Raw genomic sequence first — 20,352 nt, forward strand, 5'->3', positions numbered from 1 at the left:
CCCCTACCTACTTGGGGCCTAATCATAAATACCATGCATTCAGGGTGAGTCCACATAGTGACTACTTTATGCTATTCAGAAATTATAGTCCTATTCACATGTTGTGTTCAACACTCATACAATCAGTATGCAGTACACAGGTATAGTAATTCACACATGATGTCAAACACAGGTACAGCAATACACTTCCTATCTGTACCATGCATTTGAGGGGCCTGTATTAAGTAAGTCATAAAAAAAGACATGTACACATGTACAGACATCTGGACATAGACATGACATAATGTCTGAAAGGGCTTATGTTGCACCTCACTCAGGTGTCTATTTTTGTGTGAATTACCATACCTGCATTCTTTAAAAAAGTGAACCTGGGTACATGTCCCCTGAAATGCAGGATACAGATAGGAAGTGTGTTGAACATAATGTATATGTTTATAATTATATAACTTACAATATAGCATGTATGTTGTACATGTGTTGAACATAATTCATGAATAACTGTATGTGTACAGATCTGTATACATATGTATGTGTATATGGATCTGTATGTGTATACCATATGCACAGAAGCCCTATGCAGACAATGAGCCCATTCACATGAGCAACAAAAAGAGGGTAGGAGGAAGTATACTCAGGGATACATGGTTGTGTGAACCAATGGGAATTCATCCAAGCTAAGTTGTTCAAAACAGGGTAACCCAAGTTCTGTACCCTGGTCTTTGTCTGGTGGAAAAAAGACCTCTCTTACCTTCTTGTTTTGGTCATGTAGGCACATTTACCTTTTCTAACAGTTCCTGGGAACAAGAAGCTATGTAAACAATAGAGAGCTGTGGCTACAAGAGCTGCTCTGCAAATCACACTCTATGATCCTATTGTGTGCACTATGTTCAGCAGGGCTGGGCCCACATCCTGCCCCTTCATGGCCAGAGCACAGATGCTGATACAATGAGGCTTGCCAGTGCAATGCATGCTGGGAAAGCTGGCTTGATCCTCAGAGGACCTTCTATTGCTCCTCTGAAGATCCTCAAAAAACCTTCTATTGCACCCAGTTTCAGTAATGGAGTCCTTAGCTACCTTAATTGTCTCTGTGCTAGGTTTGGTGAGGCAGACATATCGCTGCTGAGGGCTTCCGCGGCCGCAGAAGGTGCTGCTGCAGCTATGTGTGTGGGTCTTTGGCAGTTCCCCCTTCCCCCGTTGGCCTCCCCCTGGCCTGTTTTGGGCCTCTTTCAGACCTCTCTGAACACGCGGCAGCCATTTGGAGGCCACAGCACATGCGCATGGACCATTTGTTTGCCTGATCATGAACAAATGGCCCATGTGTGTGCATGAGAGTGGATTCATTTCTTTCTAAGTTCATTCATCATTTTGCACCAAAGAAGATTATGAATGAACAGCAGTGATAGGGGATTCTAAGTTCTGAACTTAGAATTCACTATCACTGCTCATCTTTTCATTCATAATCTTCTTTGGTGCAAAATGATGAATGAACTTAGAAATGATGGATGAACTTACACTCTCGTTTCCTACCAAAGAAAAATGCACTCTCATTTCCTACCAGAGAATCTACTCTCAGAACCCCTCAGACATTGAAAACAACAAAACCCAGTACCCCATGGGCTTATGGTTTTGGGGATAGTTGGCATCCTATGTGGACTACACCACAACCCGCTCTGGGCCACCCTGGTGCCCCCAAGTGGAGCTATGGGGATGCTGAAATCCCATGAATTTCATGGGAAAATTCCCCTTTTCCTATGGGGGGAAAACTTAAAGACGCACAAACTTAATACATAAATAAAGAAAAATCACCCCTTTTACCAATAAGGATGTGCACAAATCAATTTTTTCTTTTTGATTTGGACCTGAATCAAAACACCCCCAATTTGTTTTGGGTCCAAATCTGACACTCACACACCCGAATCAACCCAGATTTGATTTGTACCCGAATTTTCCAAATCCTAATCTGAATTGATTCAGATTTTTTAAAAGGGTCCTGGGGCATAAACAGTGGTGGGTGGTGGTAGTTCCAAATGGGTGGAAGTTAACACCCAAATTTCAAGGAAATTGGGCAAAGGGGTGATTTTTAAAGAATTTTTAAAGTTTATACGTCTTTAAGCTTTCCCCCATAGGGAATAATGGGGATTTCAGCAATTTTATAGCTCCACATAAGGGGCACTGGGGTGGCCCAGAGTGGGGTGTGATGGGTGGTAGTGCTCAATGGGTGCAAGGAAGCTACCACCCAGATTTCAAAGAAATTGGGCAAAGGGCTGATTTTTAAATGATTCTTGACATTGGCATGTCTTTGGGGCAGATTCAGGGCAGAAAGGTGGTTTTGGAGGCAGAAGAGTGGGTCAGGAGGTAGTGCTCCAATGGGTGCCTTCTACCATCCAGATTTCAAAGACATTGGTGAAAGGGGTGATTTTTAAAGAATTTCTGCAGTTTGTGCATCTTTAAGCTCCCCCCATAGGGAATAATGGGGATTTCAGCAGCCCCATAACTCCACTTGGGGGCACTGGGGTGGCCCTGAGAGAGTGGTGGTGTAGTGCACATAGGGTGCCAACCACCCCCATACCCATGGGGTACTGGGTTTTGTTGTTTCTGAGGTGTTCTGAGAGTAGATTCTCTGGTAGCAAATGAGAGTGGATTCATTTTCAATGACAAACAACGAATCCACTCTCATTTGCTACTAGAGAATGTATTCTCAGAAAACCTCAGATGGTTGCTCATTGTGAGGGGATCATAATCTTGAGCACCTGATAAAATTTCCTGTTCTGGATGGGATTATACTGCCCCAGAAAGAACAGGCACATAGTGCTATTGGACGCTGGTCTCACCTTGGTGTCTCAGATTAGGGCTATGGCCAAGAGTGCTTTCAACCAACTTCAGCTGACAGCTCTGCCCATTCCTTGAAGAAAATGGCCTCAAAACAGTGTTGCATCAGCTCGTAATCTCCAGGCTGAAATACTGCAATGTGTTCTATGCAGAGCTGCTATTGTACATCAACTGGAAACTTCAAGTCTAAAATGTGGCTAAACCAGTCATCCGAGTTGGGCCCATGCTCTAAGACGGGGTGGAGGCCTGGTCTACCCGCTGACCCCAACTGGAAGACAAAATCGCCCCCGAAAAAAAGTCCTCCCAAATAGTGCTCAAAGCACTCAAAATATCTGAAATGTGTTGAGTTTGTTTCTTTGAAACAATTGTACTGGCAGATATTTCAAAAAAATATTTTGAGCATTTTGCATTTCGGTTTGAGCTCAAAATGAAATGCAAAATCCATGCACATCCCTAGTGAATAGGGCTGTTGTCTTCAGACTGGCTTCAATTTCATTCCAGTTGTTGATAAGGGCCCTATCTGATAAGGCCCCCTACCGAAGTATGGGGCTTGTCTCCCTCCCTACTCTATCTGTGGCTAGTTAGCTCAAATTATATCAATAATTAAGGTTCCTGCTAGTTAGGGTTGCTGCTTAGCACTTCAAAATCCAGACCTTGATCTCATCCACTTATACCCTGCCACTGCCAGCAAAGCTGTAACATACAATGCTATCTCCTACTCTTCAAACGTCATGTAGGTTGTAAAGGTGAATAGGCTCCGCTAACGAAAATTCAAAAATATTCAGCGACACTTTTACATGGTTCATTTAGTCTGACCTTATCTCCAGTCCTTGTTCCTGTCAATTGCATATTGCAAGCTCTTTCATCAAACTTGCCTTGTTTGTAGAAATTGAGAAACATTCTGTATTTCAGATGCAATGGGGTTATTCATGCCTGATGGTGGGCAGCTCACTAATTCTAGTAACTGAGTAATGCACCCGGTTCCAAGAATAAGGAGGGGAGACAGGATCACTAAGTGGGACATAATTTTATTGAACTTCAATGAAGGCTCTGCAAAGGGATATCAACCTTCCCTCAAGTCTGTATCATTGGTGGATGGCTTAGCCACCAATACTGTACCCACCCCTGATAATTCTCACTTTTTACAGGGTCGTTGTAAAGACCAAGATAATACAGGTGGAGCACTCAAAAGCATTACACAATTATAACTTATGTGACTTTTAACATATTAGTTTGGCTGTGCATTTTCTTTTCTTTTCTTCCATAGAAATAGCAGCTGCAGGGTGTGAAGATATGGATCAAGATTGTGGTGGGTATGAAAGTTTAAATTTCCCCTTCGCACACCAGTCCAGATTAAGGGTAGGGATGTGCAAGGAACCGGGCAGGGGTGGCTCGAGGGGGTGGGGGGGGTGCCACTTTAAGGGCAGGGAAGGGTGCACTGACCCCTCCCCCGCTTCCCCCCCACTGGTGCTCATTTTCCATAAAAGCCTTTGGGGCAGCAGTGTACCTCCCTGCCGCCCCTTCTCCCTTTTTGGCCGGGAGTGGCTGGAAGTACCAGGTGCACATGGGCACATCATCCGTGCGTGTGCCTGTCTGACAGGCTCGTGTGTGACATGCAAATGCGCACCCAATACTTCCGGCTGAAGAGGGGGAAAGGGTGGCAAGGAGGTACACTGCCACCCCGGAGGCTTTTATGGAAAATGAGCGCCGGTGGGGGGAAAGTGGAGGGGTAAGTGCACCCTCCCCCACCCTTAAAGTGGCACCCTAGGCTTCGAACTTCGAAACCCACCCGTGTTCGAACCTGTTCGGAGGCCCGTGAAAGGATCTCCAAACAGGTTCGTGCACATCCCTAATTAAGGGTTCCTCATGGCTGTCTCTTCCTACAAAACACACAGACACAAACAGATATACACACATAGGGCCAAACATTTAGGTTGTGCACACAGCCATAATAGGGGTGGGGTGGGTGGATGGCAGAAAGACAGGGATGGACCTACCTTCCCCTCAGATGATCGTCACTCACTTCTTCAGTGTGCTGTCATGTGCCCACACAGTCCATGCAGCATGGATCTCTGGAGGGTAGGAAAATTGAGTCCCAGCCTCCAGGTATCCCACAATGCACCATGTGACAAGCACAGTGCATGGGGGGATTCCTCCGGGAGTTGAGCGCTTTTGTCCTATAATGAACAAACATTTCTTACACTGCTTGGCTGCCCTTAGCTTCATTTTAATCACAGGGGTCTGGTTACTCCAGAAGTTTAAAGCAAAATTAACTATGCCTTAAAAAAGAAAATAATACAGTTTCAAGGACTTTTTTTTTGTTTTTTCTTCTTTCATGCAATATGTGCATTTGCTTTGATGGCTATTAGATGTTCAATACCAAGCATACATTTGAAGAAAAGTTGCACAAGTCTACAAGGAATACAAGTCCATACAATCATTTTGTAAGCTCTGTAATCTTTTGATCAGTTCTACCAACTGCACAGACTGCAGCTTCATATTCTTCACACCATGTGTTGTAAAAGCATAGTTAATTTTGAAATTAATTTGCATTTTGGAATGTCCCTTTTAAAGAACCGAATTAACATCAACTGGATTTGGTTCTTTTGGTTCCTAGCCTGACAAGAATATTTTTAAAGAATCCCCAATCAGATTCTAGGGTACTTTAAATTTCCAAAACTGAACACATTCAAAGCCCACTGGAATTAGCAAAATGGCTTGCAGAATTCATGTGGAATAGCCAGACTAGACCAGTTGCCCAATGCATCACCAAGAGCAAACCTTGGCACAACACCAAGGCAAGCACCAAGATGCAGCCTCTGGCTTCCTGGGTTTTGTACACAACCTGGGAAGACTTGCAGGTGGGTGCTTTTGAAGGCGCCCCATCCTCCCAGCTTTGGCTAGACCAAGGGCTTCTGTGTGAGGAAACATGACACAAAGGTCATTCTCATGAACAGTCACAGCAGGGTAGGAGCAGGAGAATTCAGATAGAGAGGCTTGTGTGGAGCCACAGGACCCGCTCCTACCCTGCTGCTCCAGAGCCAGGCTACCCTATTCTTTTTACCTTGCCTTTAACCAAAGAAAGAGGGGCAAAGTCTCAACTTAATTCACAGCCCCAGTCGTTTGTACAGTCAGCGATGTTTGCAGCAGTTTCCGGCAGCCCGGCTGGCTCTCTACCATAGTATGCTGCCTATAGAGCAGCCAGGAAGCCAGGAGCTGCCATATTGATGAAGACAGCCTCTCCACTGCCTGTGCAATGCATTGTAGGATACTGGAGGACTTCCTCCACCAGATCCCCATTCAACATTGGTGCCAAAAAGTTCAGCAATATGGGTGCATGGGGTGGCATCGTCCTGGCAAGCCCTCACTTGTGTGAGGGAAGGCAGGTTGTGTTCTGCCTTCCCCCACAGCCCTCCCCTACCCCAGCCTTGTTGGTTGTGTGAATGACCCTGCACTGTCACTAGCAAGGCACAGCCTCTGGCATCCTGGATTTTGTAGGCAGCCTGACAAGTCTTGCAGGTGAACTATTCTGACGGAGCCTCACTCTCCCAGCTCTGGCTAGAGTGAGGGCCTAATCCTGTGTGGGGCAACAAGACACACTGTCTCTAGCCAAGCAGACCAGTCAATATACTAACTTTCTAACTTTGCCCTATCATGAAAACTTAAGACCTTTTTTTCACCCACTAAAAGGTCACATAGTAGTTGTGTCCTGCCACCATTCTTTTATATTATCTTCTTCACAGAATATGAGGATTGTCCTATTTTTATCTTTATTATACCTTTTGGGGGAAACTACTGTCACACATGGAAAAAAATATTTCTCATGCACAAGGAGGAAGGGGTGATTTTTGTAAAACCTCTCTTCCATCTGGTCTTCTGATGCACCCCTGAAAATATGTTCATGAAGGTTGGGAAACCTTATTGATATAATTTCATGGGGCATTAGAAGCAGCAGAAGAAATGGGGGAATCAGTGAAAATCACTCGCGCTTGTGTGCATGCAGAATGTTCTTTCATACATGTAATATTAGTCAGTATGTCACCCACTGAAATACTGTGAACCTATAAATGATCTTGATTTGTGTAGTATTAAGTCCAGCCTGTGGAAGCAAAAATGTAGACTGGTCTACCTTATTTTTTGTTCATATGTGGTTTTGCTTAGAATGTGCATCCAATATCTTTTTCTGGGAATCTAGATTTTGTTCCCAGCAAATGCAAATGAACTGCTTCTGAATACCATCAACTGTTTTTACTCCTCTCATGGCTGGTCTTTAAAAGTTCTTTCTCTAATCTGACATTAATCAAAATGCAATGCATTTTGTCTTGTGGTATTTTGTGACTGAGACACTCAATCTCAATTTCTATAAAAGCGTGGCTACCTTGACTCTCCATTCCTGAGTGAAGGTAATATTTGGGTCTAAGCAGCTTGAGACATTTTTTTTCCTATTTGTGTCTTAGAAATGTAGGTAAGGAAGGCAGTGTTAGGCATAAGTATCTTTGTAATATCCAGATAGGCACCAGTCTGGCACATCAAACTTATGGACATAGATGGAAAAAGTCCCTCTGAAGAAGCACTCAGCTATCATCAGTATAAACTGCATTCTGTACAAGTGCCATTTCTGCTGAAATCATAGAGAAAGATCCAGTACACTTCAGCAAAAGCCAGTGTGTATTCCGACGACATTGCATAAAATAACCTCACTCTGTTTCCCCCCTATTTAAAATATTCATGCAAACCTGTCTGAGAAATCTTTCAGGATTGTATGAGAGAAGCCATATTTTGCTTTGCTTCAGCATAAACTTCAGATAGTAATTGTATCCAAATGCTTCCTGAATTCTAGTTCCTTTAGCAGCACTAACATATTTTATAGTTTTATTTCTCTAATATACAGCAGCTCCACAATCTATAGTATACGACAGCTGAGTTTGCCAATAAACTTATAACTAAGTGCACCAATAAACTTATAAAATGTCATGACAAATGCACACCTTTACACCAATGCACAGAAGTTGTTGTGCCAGAGGTCTAAAGGGGGTCCTGGGTATGCATAACGTGGGATTGTGTGCCTGAATACTTTACATTGTTCCACAAAACAGAGAATAAAATAAGTGTAGACACAGTAAACAAATATAAGAACATAGGAAACTGCTTTATACTGACTCAGACCATTGGTCCATTTTGCTCAGTATCATCTATTGCACTGACTGGCAATGACTTCGCCAAGGTTTCAAGCAGGAGTCTTTCCCAGCCATACCTGGAAATGCCAGGGATCGAACCTGGGACCTTCTGCAAAGCAGATGCTCTAACTCTGTGCTACGGCTCCATTTAGAAAAGTACCATTTAAATGTAGAACTACTCTTAGTAGACTGATGGATATGAACAACAACATGATGGATAGAAAAAACTATAATAAAAAGAAGCTGACAGCATAGTGAAGCTATGGAATCATAGAGATTCCACAGTGAGAACACAAATCCCAGCCTTAGTCCATCAACAACTCTTTTGGTGGAAATTTGTATTGCCAGCCACATCTCCTTCATGTTTTTTTAATAGGTGAGTCACGAAATGCATTCTATGCATAATTTACGAACAGAATAAGCCTTCGTTGGGTGCACACAGCTCCCAAGAGATTTCCATTTCTTTGACAGTACCAGATGTCATGAACAAGAGTCAAAAAGGAAGGGGTGGAAGATTCTGCAGTGTAAACATTGCATGTGTGAGGTGCAAGAAGGAATTAGCTTCTCAATCAAATCTTTTAAGCACATTTGGGCAAAATGTAAAGATAGGTAAGTGGGCCTAATGTTTACTTTGTGGCATAGGTGCCCTGTTTAGGCAATCTTCTACTCATGGACAATGTATCTGAATACAGCATCAACCAGAACATGCTTGTAAGGCCTGCCCCATACCCACACACACAGGGGTGTAGCTATAATTGAGCAACTAGGTTCAAAGAACCCGGGTCCCTGAGCTCCTGAGGGGTCCCCAGCTCCACACCTCCCTATTTTTCATTATCTCCCTCACTCCGAGGGGCCGCCTGAGAGAGAGGTGAACACGGGCCCCTTCTCCCCTAGCTATACCCTGCCCTCCTACCAGCATGCTCTTTAATATTGCTCCCCCAACTCACCACAAGTATGTTTCTCAGAGAAACACTATGTTCATGGTAAGGAGCGGCAGAGTTAAAGGGCACATCAGTGTGAGGGTGGGCTTATAGGTGGGTTGCACTGACATTTTACTCAGGTACTGTGTCCATGAGTACAGAGCACCTGCACAGGGTTATGGTTTTGGTTAGAACAATCTTAAGACCAACTACATTACTTTCTTCGTATTCTGTTTTCCAGTTTCTTGAAGCTGGTTTGCTTCTCAGAATTTTAGAAAAAAATAGTAGTAGAAATCAAAATACATCAATGTGTAAACTGGTTTCAATGTGTGCTTTTTCAATAAAAGCACATACTTTGAGCCAGCATGGTGTAGTGGTTAGAGTGCTGGACTAGGACTAGGGAGACCTGGATTCAAATCTGCCTTCAGCTAGGAAACTCACTAGGTGACTATGGGCCAATCCCATATCTCTCAGCCAAGCCTACCTCACAGGGTTGTTGTGAGTCTAAATAGAACCATGTATACCACTCTGGGCTCCTTGGAGGAAGAGCAGGATATAAATGCAAAAATAAATAAATAAATTTATTTTATACTGTCTTTTGGGTTAAGATGCTAGAAAAATCATGGCTTAGTGCACAAAAGTGTACTTTGGATATATTTTCAGTTTGTGTTGATTTTTTTAAAAAAATCTTGCAGATAAAATATATATGCACATGGTGGAACGTAATCAGAGGCGTAACTAGGGAAAACGGCGCCCAGGGCAAGCACTGAAATTGCGCCCCCCCCGCCGCCCCCCCCAACATACATCTGACTGACACGTAATCTACTCTGTGAGCCAGCGTGGTGTAGTGGTTAGAGTGCTGGATTAGGACCGGGGCGACCCGAGTTCAAATCCCCATTCAGCCATGATACTAGCTAGGTGACTCTGGGCCAGTCACGTCTCTCTCAGCCCAACCTACTTCACAGGGTTGTTGTGAGGAGAAACCTAAGTATGTAGTACACCGCTCTGGGCTCTTTGGAGGAAGAGCGGGATATAAATGTAAATAATAATAATAAATAATAATAATACTCTTCCACCAGTGCCTGCCTATGCTCACATTCTGTCTGGTACAGAAAGTGATCCTCTATAAACACAAACTCAGCTATCTGGCCTCAAGCCACACCCCTGTGATTAGGGCTATTACAAAATATCTGTGTATTCAGGAGGCCATGCAATTTTGAAGGTACACCATAAATTCAAATATTAATTTATCTGAAAGTTATGCTTGTTAATCTGTTAGAGTAACAATTAGAAGCCACTGTTGCTAAAATGCATCTAGCAGCAATCAGTACACATCATATTAAAACCAAGATATACTGAGCAGCACCTTCATAATTTTTAGTGACACATTTTGGTTATAGTGGATAGATTGCAGGTTTGTATGTGCATTAACTTGTGCCAGTTATGGCTAAAGAACAATCTTAAAGCCCCACAATAACTACACCACAAAGAGACATTTGTTAATACAGGTCACATACCACTTTGTTTCCATATGAAGTTGCTTGACTATATCAAGGACAAGGACACTGATATAGTAAAATAATATGAAGCCTTTTTTAAAAAATTGGGATCGACAGGGGTCATGGCAGCGCCCCCCACGTGACCAGCAAAGATGGCGCCGGGGGCACGTGCCCCCCTGCCCCCCCCTATCGTTACGCCTTTGAACGTAATCTAAAATCTCTTCTGTGGCCAGGTCTCCATATTGCTCCAAGACAAACAATAGTGTCAAAATTGTTGTACTGTGTAGTAAATTGAGCACTGGATGTGTTTTGGAGTAGTCAAGGCAATTGCCTCAAGATGGGCACATTCAGCCTGAACAGAATGAATTAATTACTTTCTTACATACACTTTTGAAAAGCAAGATTTGGGCTGAGCAGATCCTTTCTGGTTGTGGTTTATTGTGACTTCTGTTGCCTGGCTTTTAATTTCTGTTTTATTATTGCTTTATTAATTTGGTGTTAGCTGCTTTGAGAATCTTTTGCACCAAAAGGCAGGATAAAAAAATATTTTAAAGAAATACCATTTGAAGGCTACAAGACTATTCACACTGCACTGTTGCAGCAATGATTACTTTGCCTTGGCAGATGCTACCATCTCTCAATTATCCACATTACATCTCATAAAGTAATTATGAGCATTTCATAACACTTTGACCTCAGGCCTCAAATTCTGTAATGACTCAAAGTCCATTGAAAGGAATGGGGATTGTACCAGCAGATTAATTTGAAAATTGCAGATATTATGCTACTCAGGGCTATTTCAGAACTCTCTTAGTTAATACTCTGAAAAAGTATTGATTCACTCTAGGGTAACTGAAATGCTGTCCTAACTTGCAGCTATTATCACCTTTCATTTTAAACAAAATACATAAACTTATTATCATATTATATTAAATGTTTCTCCTCTGTAGACCTTCTTTTTATTGAGTATTAAAAAAAAAATCCAAACAAAATTCCATTAAAAGCAAATGTTTTGTCATAAAAACATCATTATCAATGCTTGATGGTAACAAAATGTTTTATTTTGTTTTGCTGGAGACATTGGGCAGAATCCAGATACAGCCTCATTCAGTCGTTATAATTATTTTATTATTTGTTTGTTTGTTTTTCAGATTTGTACACCACCCCAAACTTTCGACTCTGGGCAGTTAACAATAACATAAAACAAGTTAAAAACATACACAAAACTTAAAACAATGTAAACAATTTAAAAGTCAAAAACAGATTAAAACCTAAAAATTTAAAAAGCTGAAAAAGCTTGGGTGAAGAGGTGGGTTTTCAAGCGCTTTTTAAAAATTGTCAGAGATGGAGAGGATTGTATTTCAGTAGGGAGTGCATTCCACAATCTTGGGGCAGCAGCCAAGAAGGCCCATCCCTGTGTGGCCACCAGCCAAGCTGGCGGTAACTGGAGACGGACCTCTCCAGACCACCTCCATGGGCAGTGGGGCTCATAATGAAGATAGCTTTTACACTATTACTCTCTTTGTTATCCAGTTATGAGTCTATAGGCACATACAGCCTCCAAAAAAGAGGCAGAAGTCCCACCAGGTGCATCGGTCACTCTCTCCTGTTGGGCATATCTGTCAACCTTACAGCCTTCATCTGAAGAGACACAGGCTATAAGCGTGTCTTATACACAGGCACTTCTGGGATCATGGCAATTCAGGCACGGGAGCCTCCCCATCACGGAAATGCCCTCCATCAAGCTTATAGCCTTTGCTTCTTCAAACGCTGTAAGCATAATGGACCCACCCTGCAGGGAAAACTGAATGATGTGCTGGGTTGGACTTCCATCTCATTTTCAGTGCCTGCACATTAAAATGATGAGGCTATACATACATGAGACACATTAGTCATGACTAATTTAAGTTAAATTAATTTCAATGGGGTGTTTCCAGACAGCAAGCAGAAGTGCCTTTTTCTTATTTCAGAGGATTAGCTTTTACACTATTACTCTCTTTGTTATCCAGATTGCATTAGCCAATAGGTATGTGTACATGGATAGAATGGGAACAAGAGAGCACTTGCTAATCCTACCCCCACTCAGGCATTTATGCCCCCTGTTTTCTCCAGGCCTAGCATTTGCTTGAGGAGAGAGCAGCACTGAACCAGGATACTTCCTCTGAAGTTTCCAACACAGGTTTAACATTGCCCTTCTCAGACATGTGCTGATTCCAAGGAAAACAAGGGACATCGCTAAGTAGTTTAAGTTTTATTTGTTACATCAGAATGAGGGGGCAGAGCTAGCTAGTTTGCTCTCATTCCCTTGCCACCCAGGAACAGCAAACCCATTTGGATAATACTGACATAGGTGACATAGGAAGCTACCTTGTATTGAGTCAGGCCATTGGTTCATCTAGCTCAGTATTATATTCTCTGACTGGCAGTTGCTCTCCTGGGTTTCAGACAGGAATATTTCTCAGCCCTACCCTGAAAATTGAACCTAGGATGTTCTGTGTGCTAAGCAGCTGCTCTGCAACTGAGCTACAGCCTCCTTTCCTTATGATAGGGATTATACGATGAATAGTCAACACCACATTCATTTACTGATGTAGGGCAGGCCCACAATAAGTGTTTGATGACACCTCAATTGTTTCTGTCCTCAGCAAGTATGAATAACAGAAGATATTTAGAGTCCTGATAGGCTAGTATCTGTGGCTAGTAGTCTTTATTTGGCCTTTTGTGTCACATTGTGCTGGCTTGGCTGTGGTACCTGTCTGGAAGACTTTCATGCACATTATTTTGGAGGCCACTGTCTTTTCAGTACAGCATATAATATGTTGGAATATGTCCCCCTGGGTCCAGTTAAAATATATTGATCTTGTAGTATATTGTAGTATCTTTTTCTGTGCTGTTGGTTTGGTCTGTTTTCAGTTTTCTGCTAGTTCTGCCTTACAACTGTATTTATTTCCTGGTCAGCTAATAAAAAGTACATATAGAGAGATGCATACATTATAGTTTGTGTACATATTAAGTACTGATGGATAGAGGGCAAGCATTCTGCCTAGTCTTTGTTGAGAAAAGAATTGTGTAACTAGAAACAATGTTCCAAGAAAACCCCCGAAAGGCAATAAAGATGAGATACTGTAATGGATTTGTTTGGATAATGGGAACAATTTTATTTAAGATGGTGCAGCAAATCTTGGAAGAATCCTCAAGTTCCGAGGGAGAAATGACTCCTATTGTAACCTTTAAAAAATATTCAACTTAGGAATTTAGAGAGTGCTAAAAGTTAAATAGGATAGATCCAGGAGAGGGTAATATTTTATTCCAGGTTCACAGTTTTGATATTATTAGTTCTTGAATAATTTATTTAGCTCTTTATAATTCACAAATCTCTAGCTTGTCTAAGAATGAAGTCTAGATACCAGAATCTACATGCAGAAATCCATGCAGGTTTTCCAATGCATGTGGTATTTTAAGAAACAGTTTTAGAAAGAAAGCAAACCCTACAGCAAACAGATTTTCCACTATAACATTGATGTCATTTGTCACTAGAGGTGCATATGTGGAAGGAAGGAAGGAAGGGCACTGTGTTAGCATGTGAAGGCTTTCACATACTGGAGACTATTAGTTTCCATATAGAACAGATAAGGAGACAACCATGTCTGGAGTGTACTATTTCGGATGGCAGGTAAGGGGTGTCACAAGACTTAATGATTGTTCCATATAAAAATCTCTCCTGTGCATAGAAAAACTTGCTGTAGCCTAACTGTTTCCCTGATATTTTCTATGCATCAGAATGTCCATTTGTTAATGGACACTCCCCACTACCTACGGACTGAGGTGGTACAGTTCAGACACAAGTTCACTATATTAACAGCTTTTTTGTGAGAGTTAGGCCGATTATATAGCACCTGCTGCTCTTGAATGGGTTTTAAAATGCTGTAATACACTTGTGACCCCTGCAGTACATTTGCACAGAGGTACTATTACTGTGCTTCTCTCCACATGTCTAAGGCACCCCAGCATCACAGGAGCAGATCAGCACCAGCTTCACAATGAATCAACTGGCTCAGAATAAGGAGAAATGGGAGAATAGGCATCTTCTTTTAGGGTAGATTATGATATCAGGGCCTCATATATTTGTAGTTAAGGCCTCCTCAAAAGTGTTGCAACAGCTGGGTTGTCAAGAAGGCAGCAGCTCATGGATGATGGGCAAAATTCAGCTTGGTACATCAGCTCAGTTGTCAGGCCTGTTTCAGAATTCTTCATATGTACCTCCCATGTGTTCAGCAATGAGGAAAGCTGCCATGTGGGTCAGACAACACTCAGTCTCGTGCCACTAATCTCCAGGTCATTGTCTTTCTATTCTATTCTGCTCTGTTCAGCTCCTCCAGAACATAAAACAGAGTTTATGTCCTTTAGTCTGGTGTTGTATTCTATCTAGTAGTCCTTTATGTTTTGTTGATTAGAACTTTGTCCCAGTGGGGATCTGATAGAGAGAGCTTTTTTTCTTTTTTCTTTTTCTTTTTTTTGGGGGGGTGGAGTCAGAAAGAAAAGGGAGGTAATAATATATTTTGTGATGAGATTTTGAACCAGCTATGCGTGAGAGCCTGTATAATTTGTGAAGGTTCCTGCACCTTCCTTTCATTGCATCACTGCAGAGGCATATCTAGGGAAAATAGTGCCTAGGGCAAACACTGAAATTGAGCCCCTGTCCAAACAGGAATGATGGGACTTGTAGTCAACAATATCTAGAAATCCCTGTTAAAATGAACACTGTACCATCTAGACATGGTTGTTGATCAAAACCTGAAAACATGAGCCATCTCTGTAAAAGACTTAGAACAACAGTCAGGAGTTCTGTGAGGATTCCAAGTGTCATTTTCTCTGTCTCATCTCATTCTTTTTAAAAAACATGACTTTGTCCTAGAGGATCACCTGCCCAAATAGCCACTAGCAAAATAGGGGAAGAAGGTGGCGGCGGGGGGCGGGTGTCTATAAACTAGGGAATGATTCCTGCCATCCTTTGTCTTGTGATGACTGTTGGTTCATGATGGGATATATGTGCATTCACCACACTAGTGCTTACTTTGACACCAGGAGGGAGGAGGATACATTAGTTTGCCACACTAGTCAGAGGAATTTGCAACAGGAGCAGACAGCCAAGTTCTGCTAGGGCCAAAACCAGCCCCTGCCAGACTAAGAAATCATTGTAATCTGTCCCTTCCTGTCACAAGCTGTTCTTTTATTATTGACTCTAACTTTAAGATATCCCAGTCATGGATGGAAAATTCAGGGCAAATTTACAAGAGACACATTTTCTACATGGAAGTTTCTTCTGTGCAGGTGTTGTGCAGAAACCCATTTGTAGTGATCCATACATATGTATCTATTCCGCCAGGGGCGTAGCAAGGTTGGAATGGGCCAAGATGAGATTTTAAAATGGGCCCCCAGCCCCTCAAAGTCCAGGACCTCCACACATCCCAGGCCCCCAAGGATTTAAGTCGGATCTTTCAAAATAAGTATGCTGCCTGGAAATACATTTCACTGATTACACACATGCACATGTCACAATATATAGTGATATACATTGAGTGCTATATATTTGTGCTACTTTTAATGCCTAGAACACACTAGCAATGCTAATTATTAAAATGGCTCCCTCGCTGCAGATTAGCAAAGGAGACTTTCAGCTATGCAGGTTGAGCCTATGTTTGTTTTCTTAGAATTCTGAACAAATTCAGTAAAGTTTGATTCCAGGAGGTTTTTCACATGAGGCTTTTAAAGCCCTTTAACACACATCTCCCTGGAATGGAGGTGCTGCATTCACATGTTGGCCAGATTTACCCTGAAGTCCCTGCAAGTTATTGGAGAGCAGTTCACACACAAGAAAAATAAAATAAAATAAAATAAAAGCACAGCACATGCTTCACAGTTCTCACTCAGACCTTCTGGGTTGCAAAACAACTTGAATACAAGTGCATTTATGAATGAATGAATAAATAAATATTTGTTGCAGAAGTTTTCGTAATTTTCTGCCATGAAACAAGCCATTTATAGGCCTTTTTAGATAGTTTTTTGTTTTTAAAGCCAGCAAATTTTCCAATCTGTTTTAAATTAAATATTCAGAGACTTCTCATTCTCCCCACCCCATATCAAAGCCCTATGGCAAGCAGATCCCTATATACCCGGGGTGGGGGTGGGGGTAACCACAAAAAAGAATTCACAGTCTACCTTGCAAAAGCTGTGCTGGGTGGTCTGGGCAGAGGGTCTGCTGCAGAGAACTCTGCCTGCCTTCTTCCTAGCTTGCTTGGGGCCTGCTGAGTTCAGGCTTCAGTGAGGACTACTCAGAGGCCTCTCTGGAAGCCCCGCCCACCCGCTGATCAGCTGAGAGGCGGGGATGGAAGAGCTCTGAGGTTTGCAGGCTGCTCCGATCCTAGGCCAGTGCCGAGGGCAAGGCAAGCAGGATGGCAAGTGGCTGAGGGGCCCTGGGGCTGGGCAGGTGGGCAATGAGGTGGGGGTGGTAGGACCTGGCATGGTGCCCCCTGCTCAGTGGCGCCTAGGGCACCTGCTCTGGCTGCCTACCCCCCAACAGTTCTGCCTATGCATTACTGGGCCTACATTCCTGAACTGCTGCATTCTATTGTTGCTGCTGATTGTTTCTCCTGCTTCCTGACCAACACAAACCCTGAAGGTACTTTTCTGAACTCTGTTGTTCACTGGATGTCCATGGCAGCATGGCTCAAATCCCACCACCACCTTTTTTCTTGTCCACCTCAGGAGAAGCTGCACTTACCTGGAAACAATGCAGGTCCTATTTCTGCAATTACCTCCTCACTATACAGATCCCAGATTTTACTACAGCAAAGCTGAAGGCTATATTGCTGCACAGCCTGGGACTTGAAGGTGAATTTGCCCTTTCCTACCAACATGGAATAGCCAGCTAATGGCATAGCGGGGAAATGACTTGACTAGCAAGCCAGAGGTTGCCGGTTCAAATCCCTGCAGGTATGTTTCCCAGACTATGGGAAACGCCTATAACAGGCAGCAGCAATATAGGAAGATGCTGAAAGGCATCGTCTCATACTGCGTGGGAGGTGGCAATGGTAACGCCCTCCTGTATTCTACCAAAGACAGCCACAGGGCTCTTGGGTCGCCAGGAGTTGATACTGACTCGACAGCATACTTTACCAACATGGAAGGGGATGCCAATTCTTATGAAGCTGCACTCAGGCCTTAGATGATCATTTCAACCCTACTTCAGATGTGATTGTTGAGCATTACAAGTTTTATTCTGGATTCCAACTGCCTGATGAATCTAGTGATAAATATGTCACAGCATTGACATACAGCATTAAGGGTAACCTGTGAGTTCACCAACTTTACTGATGAAATTATCAGGGATCAGATGGGGGGGAATTGCTCCAAACTGCATGAAAAATTGTCATTGGAGCAGAAACCTACCTTGGATAAAGCCATAGAAATGGCTAGGTGGATGGAAAATGCTCTTCACTCTGCCAAATCACTCTCTTTGGTACCCCAAAACCAGATTCCTGAAATGCAGGTTGTTCAGTCTAAATCCTTCCAATCCCGATCTTCTCATATGACACTGCCCCAGAAAGTGGCTGCACAAGAAAAGAGGAACTACTGCTGCTACCGATGTGGAGACTCTGCCTACAGAGTGGATTTTGCTCACTGTCCTTCATGGAAGGGCATTTGCAATAGGTGCAAGAAAAGAGTACATTTTGCTAATGTTTGCAAGTCTGCTGGACTAAATAATAACTAAGTCTGTTAGCAAGCATAAATTGTCCCCTCTAAGTAGGGACTGCCCTGGTTTGCATTTGAATGGTATACTACATGTGAACACTGTAAGATCTTCCCCTAACAGGGTGGGGCCACTGGGAAGAGAATCTGCATGCTTGCATGAAGGAGTTTGCAAATTATCTCCCTGGCATCTCCAAGATAGGGCTGAGAGACTCCTGCCTGCAACCTTGGAGAAGCTGCTGCCAATCTGTGTAGACAATACTGAGATAGATGGACCAAGGGTCTAACTCAGTATAAGGCAGCTTCCTATGTTCCTATAAGGATGAGGCAGATGAACCACTTCCTTACAGTGTTTGAAGTGTGACAGACTCAGTGTTTGCTTCTCCAGATTGTGAAATGATACTTAATGGCAATGATGTGTGGACACTGGCTGATTCTGGTACTCCGTACAGGATTTCACCAACAGAAAACTCAAACTACATCAGATCTATACCTGCAGCCTTCAGACATCCACTCATGGAGATATGGAGGTTCTCCTATTGCCATAAATGGATACTTCACTGCTGTCCTGGAATACAAAGGATGTACTGCAGAAAGGAAAGTGTATGTGTCACAAAAACGAGTCTCAGTATAGAACAATCTATGGATAGTGTTGGACCACACCACACAACCTGTATTACAGGTGATGGAGCATCCATAGGCTGATATGACTGCTGATTTCTTGGATGTTTTTTGTGATACTCTTGGCACTGCCATACATTTCAAACATAAAATTCAAATGAAGGCAAATGTAATACCTGTACAACACAAAGTGAGGAATGTACCCATAGCATTGTGCCAATCACTTAAAAAGGAACTTGAAGAATGCTGACATCCTAGAACCTGTTGATTCATCAGAATGGGTCTCTCCCATTGTTCTTGTATGAAAATCAAATGGTCCACTTTGGAAGTTTATAGATTTAAGAGATGTGAATTCCAACATGGTAGTGGATTATCTCCATTACACTATATCAGTGAAATGCTGCTTATTCTGAAAGAGGCCTCAGTGTTCACAACTTTGGACTTGTCTTCGGCCTATCCACAAATTCCTCTGCTCAAACGTTCTCACAAATATATAGCCTTCATTACCCCAGAAGGTCTTTTTCACTTCAAATGACTGCCCTTTGGATTAGCCTCTTCAGCTTTGGTACTTTAAAAAAAAAATTGCATGCAATTTTTGGGATTACAAATGGCATCAGTTACTTTCAGGATAACATTTTAGTGTATGGGGAAATTATTGTGGAGCATGACACTTAACTGACAGAAGTCTTAAGAAAATTCCGACAACATAGACTTACTATTTCTACAGAGAAATGTCGCTTTGGCACAAACTCGGTGACATACTTGGGACACACAATATCTCAGAGTGGCGTACATCCCAAAACAGACTTGCTGAAATCTATTTGGGAAGCACCAGAGCCACACAACAAGGATGCACTTCATTCATTTTTAGGAGTCTATGAGTATTACTCAATGGGGCTATTCCCACTATCAGGTGAAATTGGACTAGGGGAACCTAGACCAATTTCGCCTGATCGTGGGAACCACTGGGCACACAGGCAAGTCCGGTGGCTTCCTGGCTGTTAACCCGCCAAACTAGCCCTCCCCTTAAACAGGGTTTGTGGAGCGAGCACTCCGCAAACCTGTTTTTTATTTTAATCATAAGTAGCCACAGTGTGGCTCCGCAGCATGGCTACTCATGAGTAGACTCCCGGCTCGAGCGTCTCCCCAGTATGCCCTGTGCAGTTGTGCAGGGCATACTGGAGCTTTTGGGGGCCACGCGGCCCCCGATCCTCCTAGCCCCCGCCGGCTCCATCACGGAGCTGGCAGTCGTGTGGGTGGCCGATCCGGCTGCCCAGGGCTCCCACCCTGTTCATCTGCAGAGAGAGCGGGCTTAGCCCACTCTCCCCGCTTACCTTTACAAACTGGGTCTCACTGATTGTGAGACCCAGCTCTATATTTGTTAGACAATTCATCTCAAAAGTTGCTCCATTGCTCTTCTTTTTAAAAAGAATGTAGCATTTAACAGGAATGCATTCTGCAAGATTAGTTTTCAGACTATGAAATCGACCATTGCTGAAAGCCCTGCTCTCGCTTCTTTTTATTTTATTTATTTTATTATTTTATTATTTATGTGAT

The 20,352-nt window shown here is 42.9% G+C and overlaps 2 long non-coding RNA genes across 6 annotated transcripts in view; one reads left to right on the top strand and one right to left on the bottom strand.

Annotated features, from left to right (window-relative positions):
- Positions 1-16,762, bottom strand: part of LOC128352931 (uncharacterized) — a 64,250-nt gene extending 47,488 nt beyond the window's left edge. The window contains exon 1 of the long non-coding RNA XR_008320715.1: positions 16,645-16,762. This is a non-coding gene — a long non-coding RNA (uncharacterized LOC128352931). The remainder of the gene's footprint in view (positions 1-16,644) is intronic.
- Positions 1-20,352, top strand: part of LOC128352930 (uncharacterized) — a 74,349-nt gene that overhangs the window by 6,413 nt on the left and 47,584 nt on the right. For 3 of the 5 annotated variants that reach the window (XR_008320712.1, XR_008320713.1, XR_008320714.1), the window contains exon 2: positions 4,097-4,138. The exons of the other annotated variants lie outside the window; for them this stretch is intronic. This is a non-coding gene — a long non-coding RNA (uncharacterized LOC128352930). The remainder of the gene's footprint in view (positions 1-4,096; positions 4,139-20,352) is intronic. 5 annotated transcript variants of the gene reach the window in all.

This window comes from Hemicordylus capensis, chromosome 4, assembly GCF_027244095.1.
Source record: "Hemicordylus capensis ecotype Gifberg chromosome 4, rHemCap1.1.pri, whole genome shotgun sequence".
NCBI lineage: Eukaryota > Metazoa > Chordata > Lepidosauria > Squamata > Cordylidae > Hemicordylus > Hemicordylus capensis.